This window comes from Lathyrus oleraceus, chromosome 4, assembly GCF_024323335.1.
Source record: "Lathyrus oleraceus cultivar Zhongwan6 chromosome 4, CAAS_Psat_ZW6_1.0, whole genome shotgun sequence".
NCBI classification, from domain to species: domain Eukaryota; kingdom Viridiplantae; phylum Streptophyta; class Magnoliopsida; order Fabales; family Fabaceae; genus Lathyrus; species Lathyrus oleraceus.
This window is the reverse complement of record NC_066582.1, coordinates 86,362,944-86,376,072: the sequence shown is the minus strand read 5'-3', so window position 1 is coordinate 86,376,072 and position 13,129 is coordinate 86,362,944.

Genomic DNA, 13,129 nt, shown 5'->3' with positions numbered 1-13,129 from the left:
ATGAAATCTTCAATAAAATCATGGAACATTGAGTTCATTACCCTCTGATATGTCGCTCTGACATTTTTCAGGCCGAATGGCATGACAACCCACTCATATGTGCCCAAAGCTCCTGGGCATCGAAACACCGTCTTCGGCACATCTTTTGTTGCAATAAAATTTTGGTTATATCCAGAATAAGCATCTAACATACTTAAATATTCAAAACCAGCGGCTGAATCGACCAATATTTCAGCTATGGGCATGGCATACTCATCTTTGGGGGTAGCAACATTTAGATCTCTAAAGTCAATACATACTCTTAAAGACCCATTTTTCTTAATTACTGGCACAATATTGGCCAACCATTCAACATACCTTGTAGTTTGTATAAACTTGCTTTTGAGGAGCCTTTCTACCTCAGCTTTTATCTTTGCCATGATCTCTGGTGCGAAACGTCTAGGCGTCTGCTTTACTGGCTTTCTTCCAGTTTTTATTGGCAGTTTTAGTTTGACCAAATCTCTAATTAAACCAGACATTTTGTTATAATCCCAAGCAAAACAATCCTTAAATTCTTTAAGTAAAGATATTACCTCAGATTTTAACTCTTTGTCGATGTTAGCGCTGATGTATGTTGGCCTTTTGTCGCCATTTTCGTCAAGGTCGACTTCTTCTAAGGGGTCTTTTGGTCGCATCTTTTCTGGCGCCTTTGGGTCTTTTTCAAACCCTAAAGGTTCATCGTCATAAATGCAGTCCAAACGTTGCATGTTGGCGTTTCCTCTAGCCAAAATTGGCTTATCTGGAGGTTCTGGCTCAATAGCCAAATTACCGTCTTTCTTTAACACATAGGCTTCAACAACCATGTTTTCTTCATCCTCTAGAGTCGATTTTATTTTGTTCTCGGTAACGTATGCCAAAATCCTTTTTGGAGCTTCTAGCTCAGTCATCATCAGTGACATCCCCCCAGCCTGTCGGCCGGATATCTGTATAAGGTGGATCATCTAAACGTTCCACATCCCAAATGAAGCCATGAGTCTCGTGTAGAGTTAGGTAAACAAAAGCTTCACTCAGATTAGCATACACATCCTCCTCTGGAAAATAAGGAGAAATGTTGGCCAGTTTTCTCTCGAATTCCTTCTTGCCGACATTGTTCACGTCAGCCATGAAGTACCCTTGGTCAGCTTCGATATTTTCGACCACTCCATCTTCTCTCCAAATCACCAATCTTTGATGTGCTGAAGATGGTATAGCTCCGACACCATGGAGCCATTCTCTGCCGAATAGAAAATTGTAACTTGGTTTGGCATCTATCACCATAAATAGTGTCAGTCTAGTTATTGAACCAACGGTGATATTCACCATGATCACACCCATGGTGCTTTTCGTTTTCCCCCGTAGTCAGACAATACCACGTTGTTGGATCTAATATCAGTATCATATTTGCCAATCTTCCTCAGAATATGGTGTGGCATGATGTTGACAGTGGCGTCACAATCTACCAACACTTTGTTGATAGTCACACCTTCCACTTTGGCCCTAATCAACCATGGTTTCAAATGATTTTTCATAGTCATCGTGGACCTTTCAAAAACTGCTTCTTGGCTCTCAACAGAGCCATCATTCAACACAAAGTAGCATCTTGGCTGGTGTAACGCCATTTCTTCAGCGTCGGCCTAATCTACCGACTTCTCCACCTCAGTCACGCAATTATATTCTTGTGGTAGAATTGACACCATGTTGATTAAGATGTCCAGACTTGCTTCAGATTCTGAATTGAAGTCATCAGTAACTTCATCAGAACATTTCTCAGTTGGTCGACGAACATACTCCCTGATCCGTTCTTTTGCTGTTGTGTCGACCTTCACAACAACTTTCTTTCCATCATTCGCCCCACTGGCCCTGCCTTTTCCAGCTATTCCTCTAGCAGTCTCTCTTTCGGCCTGCTTACGCCTCTGAAAGCGTCTCCATTGAGTCCTCGACATGGGGTTCTTCCCTAAATAATTTTCAGAGACATGAGTCCTTTTCTCAAACTTGAACTCACGCCTGTAATTAATTGCTAGACCTCCTCTAGCAGTAGCAACAACCCCTTGTGGAGTTTCTTGTTTTCCCTGAGGCTTGACCCAGGTGCCTCTAGGCACACTTGCCGATGGTACGAAGCTCCTAGGCCTCGCCTGAGCACTTTCCACAGCCTTCTTTGGGACTCTTTCATTCTGGCGCTCTCTGTTAAGCCTATTTCTTTTGCTTTTGCCCAATTGTAGCTTTTGGAAATTTTCAGCAGCTACTTTGTCGGTGACAACACCACATCTAGGGCACAAGCAAACTTGTGAACCCTTATTCTTGCAGCGATACAAGAAATCTACCAGATCTTCATCAGCCCTTGGGTAGAATTCAGCTATGTCGACATCTGGGCTTTCACCAGTTTGCTCCAGCATGTCGGCCTCATCGTATTCGGTGATCTCGACCATGTTGATCTCGACTAGCTCCATGAATAGAGCTTCCTCCTGGTGGAGAGGGTCAGCGTCGATCTTCATTCTGCGGCCAACAAGTTTCAGCCTGCCTTCTTGAATCGCTTTCTGAACCAGATCCCTGAAAAGATAACAATTAGAGGTATTATAACCAAGATAATTATGATACTTGCAAAATCCTCTTTTTTGTCTTTGTTCTAATGGTGGTTGTCATACGGTGAACTGGACTTTTTGTGTTTTTTATCGCAATGTCGCGGTTAGCAAGAGTCGCCACCGACTTTTCTTTTATCCAATAAGGAAAGGTGGAAAAGAACAGGAAAAACCTTAATTTAGATTTTGGGTTCGGGAGGTACATTATACAAAGGGAAGGTGTTAGCACCCTTTGTATCCATGGTTATCCATGGGCTCTTAATTGCTCGATCACTTATATTATTTTTGTCTAAAAAAGTGTTTGTGAATTGTTTGGAAAATTGTTTTGAAAAGAGAATTTAACTTTGTAATGATTCTTGCATGAATGTATACAAAGTGGTTATCCCGTTTTAGTTTTGAAAATTGTTTAGAAAAATATAACTCGGTAATGATTCTAGTATGAATGTATACCAAGTGGTGATTTTCTAAAGGCATTTTGAAAGGTGTGAGGTGCAAAAAAAAATGTTTTAAGTTGTGAGCCAGCAATTAAGAGTTATACCGACCCAAGGTCTTTACGGGTATTTCCTATCCTTATGAGGGTAAAACTATCCTTATTATTGAGAAATAAGTAGTTTTATCCTTTGGATGTAAAAGGGTCATCGTAGGGTCATCGATTGGTCATTGAAGGCAACAATTACGAGGATACCTTAGCATTCGAAGGGACTATCATCTTTTAACCGTAGGCAACATCGGAGGGTCATCGAGGGACAAAGTTGTATATTCGAAGGCAACATCCGAGGGACTATAATTTATTTTATGATGATTTAACCGAAGGGTCTTTGCTAAGGGTATCCCCACGTTCGCGGGACATGACCGTAATATCGTAATCGTAAGGCAACAAAGAGAGGTCCAAGATCACTTATTCAAAGGCAAAGTTTTACAATTAATTATATAATTAGGATGAAACTCCACATTAAAATTATTAAAAATAATATATTAAAAAATTAATACATTAGAAATTAATACATTAAAAAAATTAATTTAGGGTGAAACTCCACAAGGGTATCCCACAAATAAAGTGGAATACCTAGCCAATAACCTTTTCCTGGGATATGTGAACCTTTACGAAACTCAAAAAAAGAAACATGTCAGAACACCAAATCAGGGTGCAATCGAAGATTACACCGGAGAAATATCACAACAATAAATAAGATAGGATAAATAATGCATGGCTATGATAAAAACATAAAAAAAACAGACTAGAAGAATCAGGTACTGTCTCGTTCGCCTCTGCCTCGCCTAGCGAAGGCCACGGATTTTGAATTTGAAAACAGCCCCATGTTAGGAACTTTGAATTTTATGACATTTTATCACAGGAATAACATGGTCAAACATTCAGGGTATTCAGGCATATTTAAATTCCCATACGAAAGCAAATTATATATCAACATTTAATCATGATGTATTATATATGTAGATATGGCCAATTGAAAATATAAACAATAGAGACACGCAAACCTGTTTGCCAATTCAAGGTTGAAGGGATTGACCACTTGTAGTATCGGAATAAGTTAGGCAGCGGGAATTGGACGGCGATGGCTTCGGTGCAGATGGGCTGCCTTCAGGGTTTCTTTACTCTGAATTCTCCGGGTAGGCAGGGTTCCTATGCCAAAGTTTCTATCCGTCCTTCTCTGTTCTCTCTCTTTCTTTTTCCTCAAGGTTTTGTTCCAAGGAAACCTCAGAGTGTTTTGCTTCTCTTCCTTCTTTCTCCAGTAAATCTCCCAGTGTAAACTCCAAGTCTAACTCCCCCTACTGAAACTTCAGTATTTATAGACTAATTTCGTGGGTAATGGGCTTGGAATGAGGGAGACCCAAGTCCAAAATAATTTGTTATATTTTATTTATTTATTTATTTTAATTATTTAATTAATTAATTAATTAATTAATAAAAATTTTTTCTCTTTTTTTTCTTTTTTTTTTTCTTTTTTTTTTTTCGTTTTTCTTTTTCGTTTTTTTTTTTTTTTTTTTTTTTTTTTTTTTTAGGAAAAATGATGGGTAATTTTTGGGGTATGACAGCTGTCCCTGTTCAATATTCTTGAACCGAGAGAGTTAGGATGGCGTGTATGCCATTCGTGGTCTGGAGGTGGAAGATTATTGAACACTAGAATGCCCCAAAAATTTGCACTTGAGAATCGACAGTTGGTCTTGATGGAGATGGGCTTAAAGATGCCATCCGGGAGGTTTGATGACGAAAGCTTCAGATCGCGCCGTATATTAGGCCAATTTGAAGACATGGGTGCCACACTGGGTCGTACGTTAGACCGTATAATGAGTCATCCATTAGGCTGCCGACTTCACTGGGGAGTCGGAGTGTGTCATATGCTGTTGGGGATAAAGGATCAGAATGGACCATACGCTAGATCGTATCTGAGTTGCAGAATGAGCCGTACGTTAGGCTGAATCTGATGACGAAAGGGGTAGTCGTACGTTAGACTACACTTCAGAAATGTATCGTATGTTAAGTAGCATCTGTGGGGATGGACATCCGAACGGGTCGTACGTTAGACCGTCGCAGAATGAGTCGTCTGTTAGGCCGCATCTGATGATGAAAACGGTAGTCGTACGCCAGACTACACTTCAGAAATGTACCGTACGTTAGGTAGCATCTGAGGGTTGTAAGGTCCAAACGGGTCGTACGTTAGACCGCGTTGGGGTTGTTGAAGTTCAGAATGGATCGTACGTTAGATCGTATCCGAGTTGTAGAATGAGCCGTCCGTTAGGCTGCATCTGAAAAAGAAAGTAGTCGTACGTTAGACTACACCCCTGAATGTACCGTACGCTAGGCAGCATCTGAGGATTTGAAGGTCCAAATGGGTCGTACGTTAGACCGCATTGGAGTTGCTGAAGAAGTCATATGTTGGGCTGAATCAGAATGAACCGTACGTTAGGCTGTATCTGATAACCTGTATATGTTGTACTTGCAATAAATGTCTGGGATGGGCTTAGAGATGCCATCGTTAGGAGGATATCGAAGTGTTGTCAGCATGAATGTTCCCATGAACTGTATTTGAAATATGTATCTGAATCTTGAATGTGATTGATAAAGGTGTCTGTCTGAATGAACCTTCTACTTTGACTATATCAGGAGGATAATTAACCTGCAAAGAAAAAGTTAGCTTCATGCTATGTCATGATGCATGAGATGTTTCGTGTTATGCTAAAATAAATGTGAATGTTGTATGCATGCGTATGCTGTGAAAGGATGTAATGAATGAGTTATGCGTATGAGAAGTTCTGCTTGGGGACTCTACTGGGGAAAATAAATCCCCATCTACTGATTTGAGACATTTGTGTCGATGACCCTTTCTCGGCTGGGGATGCTTGATTTCTGTCTGATGGTGGAAATATTCAACAGAGCCTGGCTGGGGATGGATGAGATGATCAGCCTGTCTGGCGATGCCGACCTCTGTTGGGGAATAGCTGGCTGTGCCGGGGAATACTGCCAATTTCTTCTGGGAAAAATAGGCTTGCTGGGGAAGAGAATTGGTAGCGGATTCATTGGAAGCATGGTTAGACCTTATCCTCGATCCTGAAGTCTTGTAGTAATTGCTATTGCTATTCTATGCATGTATTTTGGTAAACATTGGTCATATTCAAATGCATATATTAATTCAAATTAAATCAATGGACATTTACGCAACCAAAACAGAAAAGTAAAAACAAAAGCATCTTTTTTTTGAAAGAGGGTTGTATTGATTTTGAAAGGAGGCCTATAAACAGGCAATTTGTGTACAAGGAGACAGAAATCCTAGTAAGAGGAAATTGTCGAAAACAAAGAGAAAGCTATGTGGAAGAAGTCCTATTGATTTTAAGCCTACTACTGTCATTATGTCTTCGAGCATCTCATCCCTTGCTGTCGGATAGAAGTGATTGGCTTGGTCAGTCCCTCGAACTTGGATGAAAGTTGACTGAGAACGGGACATAGTCATACGCTTTAATCCCTAATTTTTGCCTGGACCGCCTTTTCAGGTTTTCAGTCCACCAGGATACCCTTTTTTGCCCAAGCCGCCTTTTCAGGTTTTCGACTTGCCGGGTGTACATTTTTTTTTTTATATCCCTAATTTTTGCCCGAATCCTTTTGGTTCGCCGGGATGCCCTTACTTTTGCCTAGATACGTCGATCTAGCGGGTCTCTTTTATGCGTAGTATTTTTTAACTATGTCCGCGTTCACGGGAGGTGGGAAGTCTTCACCATCCATAGTAGCGAGTATCATGGCTTCACCAGAGAATACCTTCTTAACCACAAATGGCCCTTCGTATGTGGGAGTCCATTTGCCTCTGGGATCACCTTGTGGTAGAATGATACGCTTGATCACCAAGTCGCCAAGTTGGTACACCTGTCTCTTAACTCTTTTGTTAAATGCCTGGGTCATGCATTTCTGATATATCTGCCCATGACAAACAGCCGCAAGTCTCTTCTCATCAATCAGATTTATCTGATCGAGTCGAGTCTGAATCCATTCATCTTCATCTAAGCCCGCCTCTTTCATGATTCTTAGAGAGGGAATCTGAACTTCCACTAGTAAGATGGCTTCCATTCCATAGACTAAAGAGAACGGAGTTGCCCCTGTCGTAGTACGCACTGAAGTGCGATAACCGTAAAGAGTAAAGGGTAACATCTCATGCCAGTCTTTGTATGTTACTGTCATTTCTTGCATGACCTTCTTGATATTGTTAGCAGTCCCCACGGCGCCGTTCATCTTTGGCCGGTACGGAGAAGAGTTATGGTGTTTTATTTTGAACTGCGTGCAGAGTTCAGTAATCATCTTGTTGTTCAAATTAGTACCATTGTCAGTGATAACTCTTTCAGGAGACAGCAGGTTTCTCAAATAGGTATTTGATAGAATCCATCTTAGAAGTCAATAAGGTGGTATGATTCAACATATACTGTCTTAGTCGGCGAGCAGCCCAGGCCAAAGCACAGCAAGCTTTCTCGGGCTGTGAGTATCTTGTTTCACAGTCGGTACCTTTTGCTAAGGCAGTATATGGCACGCTCTTTTCGACCAGACTCGTCATGTTGCCCCAACACACCTCATTGAATTTTCTAACACGGTCAAATACGTAATTAAAGGTCTTCCTTCAACTGGTGGCATCGGAACTGGAGGTTCTTGGCGATATTTCCTGATTTTGTCATAAGCTTCTTGGCATTCATCATTCCATACCATCTCTTGATTTTGTCTCAGTAATTTGAAGATGGGTTTGCAGGTAGCAGTCAAGTGTGGAATGAATTGGGCAATGTAATTCGAGTGCCCCAAGAAACCTCTGACTTCTTTCTTGTTTATTTCAGTACCCAGATTTACAATTTCAATTGATTCCTCATGCGGCTGTATAGTCTTTTCTTCTTGCAGTAGTCGGGCAAGTTCTCCAGGGACTTCACAATCTTCCTCGCTTCCATCCTCGGCTTGGTAGATCGGATTTTCAAAGTCATAATGAACAGTAGCAGAGTCATTACCAACAGGATCCAGAGTGGATATGGATCGGCAAATTGTTACGTGAGTGTGTGCAAGAAACATAGCTTGTTTGAAAAATGACAGGAAAGATAAAGAGCGCAATATTTGAATGCAAAAAGTCCATTGATCTATTGAATATGAATATGCTTATGAAAATGACAAACCCCTAACAAATTAGCCATTGTGCCTCGGGCATAGACACAATGCTTTAAGAAGTTTGATTGTAAAAGAAAATTAAAATTTGCAATTCTAGAATAAACAATAACAATTACTCCTGACTAAAGGAAATCGGGATAATGTCTTCAGTCTTCCAATTGTTGAGTCCGTCACCAATTGTTGGGAAAATCCAGCTATCCAAGTCGCAATCACTATCAGCATCTTCCATAGCATTAATCTGATTTTTGACTATCTTTCCAGAGTTAAACCCCAGGCCAGCTTTATCAGACTTGTACGGTACATTGATCAGTTGACCCCAACCAGCACGATCACCATTTTCAATCGCGGCTTGAGCATCTTTCAGAGAGATCATGGCAGGGGGAGCACGAACAACCTTGGGCACAAGGGGAGTTGGCTTAAGGACAGGACTGGGTGGAGGAACCACTTCAAATGACTGAGAAGGAGTCTCAAAGAATTCACCATCCATCTCGACGTATTTGAAGGCTTGCACACTACTGACAATATACTCTTCTTCTCCACATACAGTGACAACCATGCCTGCTATTGGATACTTCAGCTTTTGATGAAGCGACGAAGCTACCGCACCTGCCCCATGGATCCAAGGGCGCCCCAACAAGCAGGAGTAGGCGGGACGAATGTCCATCACGTGAAAGGTAGTGTTGAAGACTTGAGGTCCTATCTTGATAGGGAGAACCACTTCACCATAGACAACACTCTTCGCACCATCGTAAGCACGCACCACAACATCACTAGGTTTCAGTTCAATGCCTTTGTAGTCAAATTTATCGAGTACAGCTTTCGGCAGCACATTCAAGGAAGAGCCGTTGTCGATCAACACGTGAGCCAGGGTGATCCCCTCACACTCGATGGAGATATGCAGAGCTTTATTGTGATTCTTTCCTGCTGGCGTCAGGTCAGCATCGGAAAAGCCTAGGCCATTGTCAACAGTCAAATTAGCAACATAATGTTCGAATTGATCGACGGATGTTTCTTGAGGCACATGAGCGGTCTTCAAGAATTTCATCAATGCATTGGCATGGGATTCAGAGGATAATAACAAGGACAACATTGAGATTTTAGACGGAGTATGCCCCAATTGTTCCACTACATCAAAATCGCTCTTACGGATGATTTTCAGCATCTCTTCCATTTCCTGTTTGGCAACATCTTCAGAAGTAACTTCGACCGATGTCTCTAACTGAGGAGGATTGACTGGTCTTTTTCCTCGAATTTCGGGAGCGGGAGGTGAGATTTCTGGGGAGTAGATCCTTCCACTTCGAGTAACTTTACTAGTCCCCACAATATCATTAGGATTAGCAGAACTACCAACCTGCTTTATGCCATGGATGTAAACGTCGCCTCCATAGTTCCACGGAATAGCTTTGCTGGAGGAATATGGCACGGGGCCAGGTGCGGTAATAATCAGGGGAGCCACTTTGGGCTCAGCGGTAATCTTCACAGGCACTCTAGTAGCGGTAATTTTCACTGGAGCTTTGGACCTAGCAATCACAGATACCTCTTCAATAGAGTTGTCCACCTTAGGAACCCTTTCAAATAGAATTGTACGATCATCCATCAGCCGTTGAATGCCGTTCTTCAACTTCAAACAATCATTGGGTCGGAGTACACAGAGATCGCAATCTTCAGCACAACCTGGAAATAAACCAGCTTGCAATAAATTCTTTTTAACGATCAGGAGAGGAGATGCTAAATCAGCAACGTCAGTAACGTGAGAATTGTCGTCCACAACATTAACATTCTGGTCATGATTAGGCATAGGTGCTGTGATGACATTGGGGGTCGCCGGAGGATCAAATTCAATTTCTCCAGCGTCGATCATATCCTGAATCTTGTTCTTCAACAACCAGCAATCATTCGTATCATGCCCGGGGCTATCGGAGTGATAGGCACACCTGGCGTTGGGATTATAACGAGGAGAAGTAGTGTTGGGATTTGCAGGAGGGCCTCTGAGGGTAATCAAATTGGCCTTTAACATACTCTGCAGTGCTTGGGTTAAAGTCATATTGATCTTGGTAAACTGTCTTCTCGACCTGTCTTGTCTGTGTTGGAAGTTCTGAGATGGCGGTGCGGCAATTGTAACTGCCCCAACAGTATGGTCACGATTCTTCTTGTTATGCTTCCTCTCACTGTACACAGCATTTGATTCACTCTTTCCCTGATAGGACTTTTTGGTGCTTGCAGAAGTAGCTGCCTGTATCTTTCCACTTCGAATGCCGCTTTCAACCCGTTCACTGTCAAGATAAGTTCAGTGAAACCTGACGAGGAACTTCCTAGCAGATGGCTGTAGAATGGGCCAGTCAGTGTACCCATGAACATGTCCACTAACTCTCGATCAGTCATAGGGGGTTTGACTCTGCCAGCCAAATCTCTCCACTTTTGAGCATATTCTTTGAAACTTTCTTTAGAGCCCATAGTCATATTTTGTAGCTGTAGCCGAGTAGGCGCTAACTCAGAATTATACTGGTAGTGCTTGTAGAAAGCTGTTGCTAAATCAGTCCATGTGCGGATGTTAGAGCTCTCAAGCTGATAATACCACTCTAACTGTGTGCCAGACAGACTCTCTTGGAAGAAATGGATCCACAGTTTCTTATCAGTAGTGTGTGCGGCTGAATCTTTCTCACATAAGCCCTTAGATGCATCTGAGGACAAGAGGCACCATCATACTTAGTGAAAATGGGAACCTTGAATTTGCGGGGAATGACCACATCAGAGACCAGACCCAAGTTTTCGAAATCCAGACCGGGCACTTTCTGCCCCTCCATAGCTAGCATACGTTCTTCCAGCAACTTGTACTTATCATCCTTCGGAGAGTACTGTTCATGTTCATAATCTTCATCGTCGTCCTCAGAATTGACGAGATTAGGATTCTCATCTTCCGAATCATTCTCGGTCTCTTCTTCTGAATCCTTCGGAATTCTAATCTTGACTCCTGTAACCTGTCCCTTAAGCCTTCTCCCCGGGTTGATGTAACCCACAGGTTTCTGGTCCTTCTTCTTCTCCATCAAAAGAGCTTTCAGTTCTTCCTGCCCCTTAGATAAGCTCAGCATCATTTCCTGGAATTGAGCATTCTGGGCCTGGAGATCTTTGACAGTTTGTTCGAGAGCCATTGTTCAATCTGTTTGAATCTGCTGGAATCTGTTTGATAGGAAAATCGTGAGAACACTGATCCTTTAGAATACCTGTTATGCGATGCAATGCAATGTATGAAATGTTTTCAAGGACTTTCGGGATTTAACTTTGCATAAACTAACAAAAAGAGCCTTTTTTTTCTTTTCTCTTTTGTTTTTGCTTTTGTTTTTGTTTTTTCTGTTTTTTTTTTTAGCAGAGTTAAATCCCTAAATCCTTGAAATGGTTAGTACAATGCCATGATGTTATGATGTTATGTTGTTATGATGTCATGTTGTTAGATAAATAACAAGCACAAGCAAGTCACACAACAATCATTCCTAGGTTTTAAGGCTTGCGTGAGTTCCATAGGTAAATACCCTCCCCACTGAAGTTTGGTTGGTTCAACCTGTCTTAGAATAGTAACGGGTTCTAGAAGGATCTCAAATCATTGACCTTTCCTTAAGTCCACTTCAGTGCAACACCAAGTGGTTGACCGAAGCTTCCCTAAAGTCCAATCTCAAAGAGTGTAGTATCGAGTCTCAACCAACTCCAGTCGGAACCGAAGCCAGTTATCTCACTACTTTCTAATGGCCAGGATGAGTCAATTAGGGTTCTAAAGGTCTGGTTAATGCTTTTATGACACCACGCGAATGCCAAATATTTCCTCAACTAACATGAGGAACATCAGGACATCCAAAGTGCCACATTAACCGTAGCCATCATTTTGACCATTCCAGTATACGCCGGACAGTCGCGATGATCTCTTGCTACTTACCTAAGGTACACTAGATCCGGGTGTAGGATCTTTCACTCAAGCATAACATACCCAAGCAATCCCTTAAAAATAAATCAGACAAATTGAATAAGTGATCTTGTTTTTAAGGTAACCTCTCTTTTTAAATATTTAGGGTCCCCAGCAGAGTCGCCAGTTCTGTCATACGGTGAACTGGACTTTTTGTGTTTTTTATCGCAATGTCGCGGTTAGCAAGAGTCGCCACCGACTTTTCTTTTATCCAATAAGGAAAGGTGGAAAAGAACAGGAAAAACCTTAATTTAGATTTTGGGTTCGGGAGGTACATTATACAAAGGGAAGGTGTTAGCACCCTTTGTATCCATGGTTATCCATGGGCTCTTAATTGCTCGATCACTTATATTATTTTTGTCTAAAAAAGTGTTTGTGAATTGTTTGGAAAATTGTTTTGAAAAGAGAATTTAACTTTGTAATGATTCTTGCATGAATGTATACAAAGTGGTTATCCCGTTTAGTTTTGAAAATTGTTTAGAAAAATATAACTCGGTAATGATTCTAGTATGAATGTATACCAAGTGGTGATTTTCTAAAGGCATTTTGAAAGGTGTGAGGTGCAAAAAAAAATGTTTTAAGTTGTGAGCCAGCAATTAAGAGTTATACCGACCCAAGGTCTTTACGGGTATTCTATCCTTATGAGGGTAAAACTATCCTTATTATTGAGAAATAAGTAGTTTTATCCTTTGGATGTAAAAGGGTCATCGTAGGGTCATCGATTGGTCATTGAAGGCAACAATTACGAGGATACCTTAGCATTCGAAGGGACTATCATCTTTTAACCGTAGGCAACATCGGAGGGTCATCGAGGGACAAAGTTGTATATTCGAAGGCAACATCCGAGGGACTATAATTATTTTATGATGATTTAACGAAGGGTCTTTGCTAAGGGTATCCCCCCGTTCGCGGGACATGACCGTAATATCGTAATCGTAA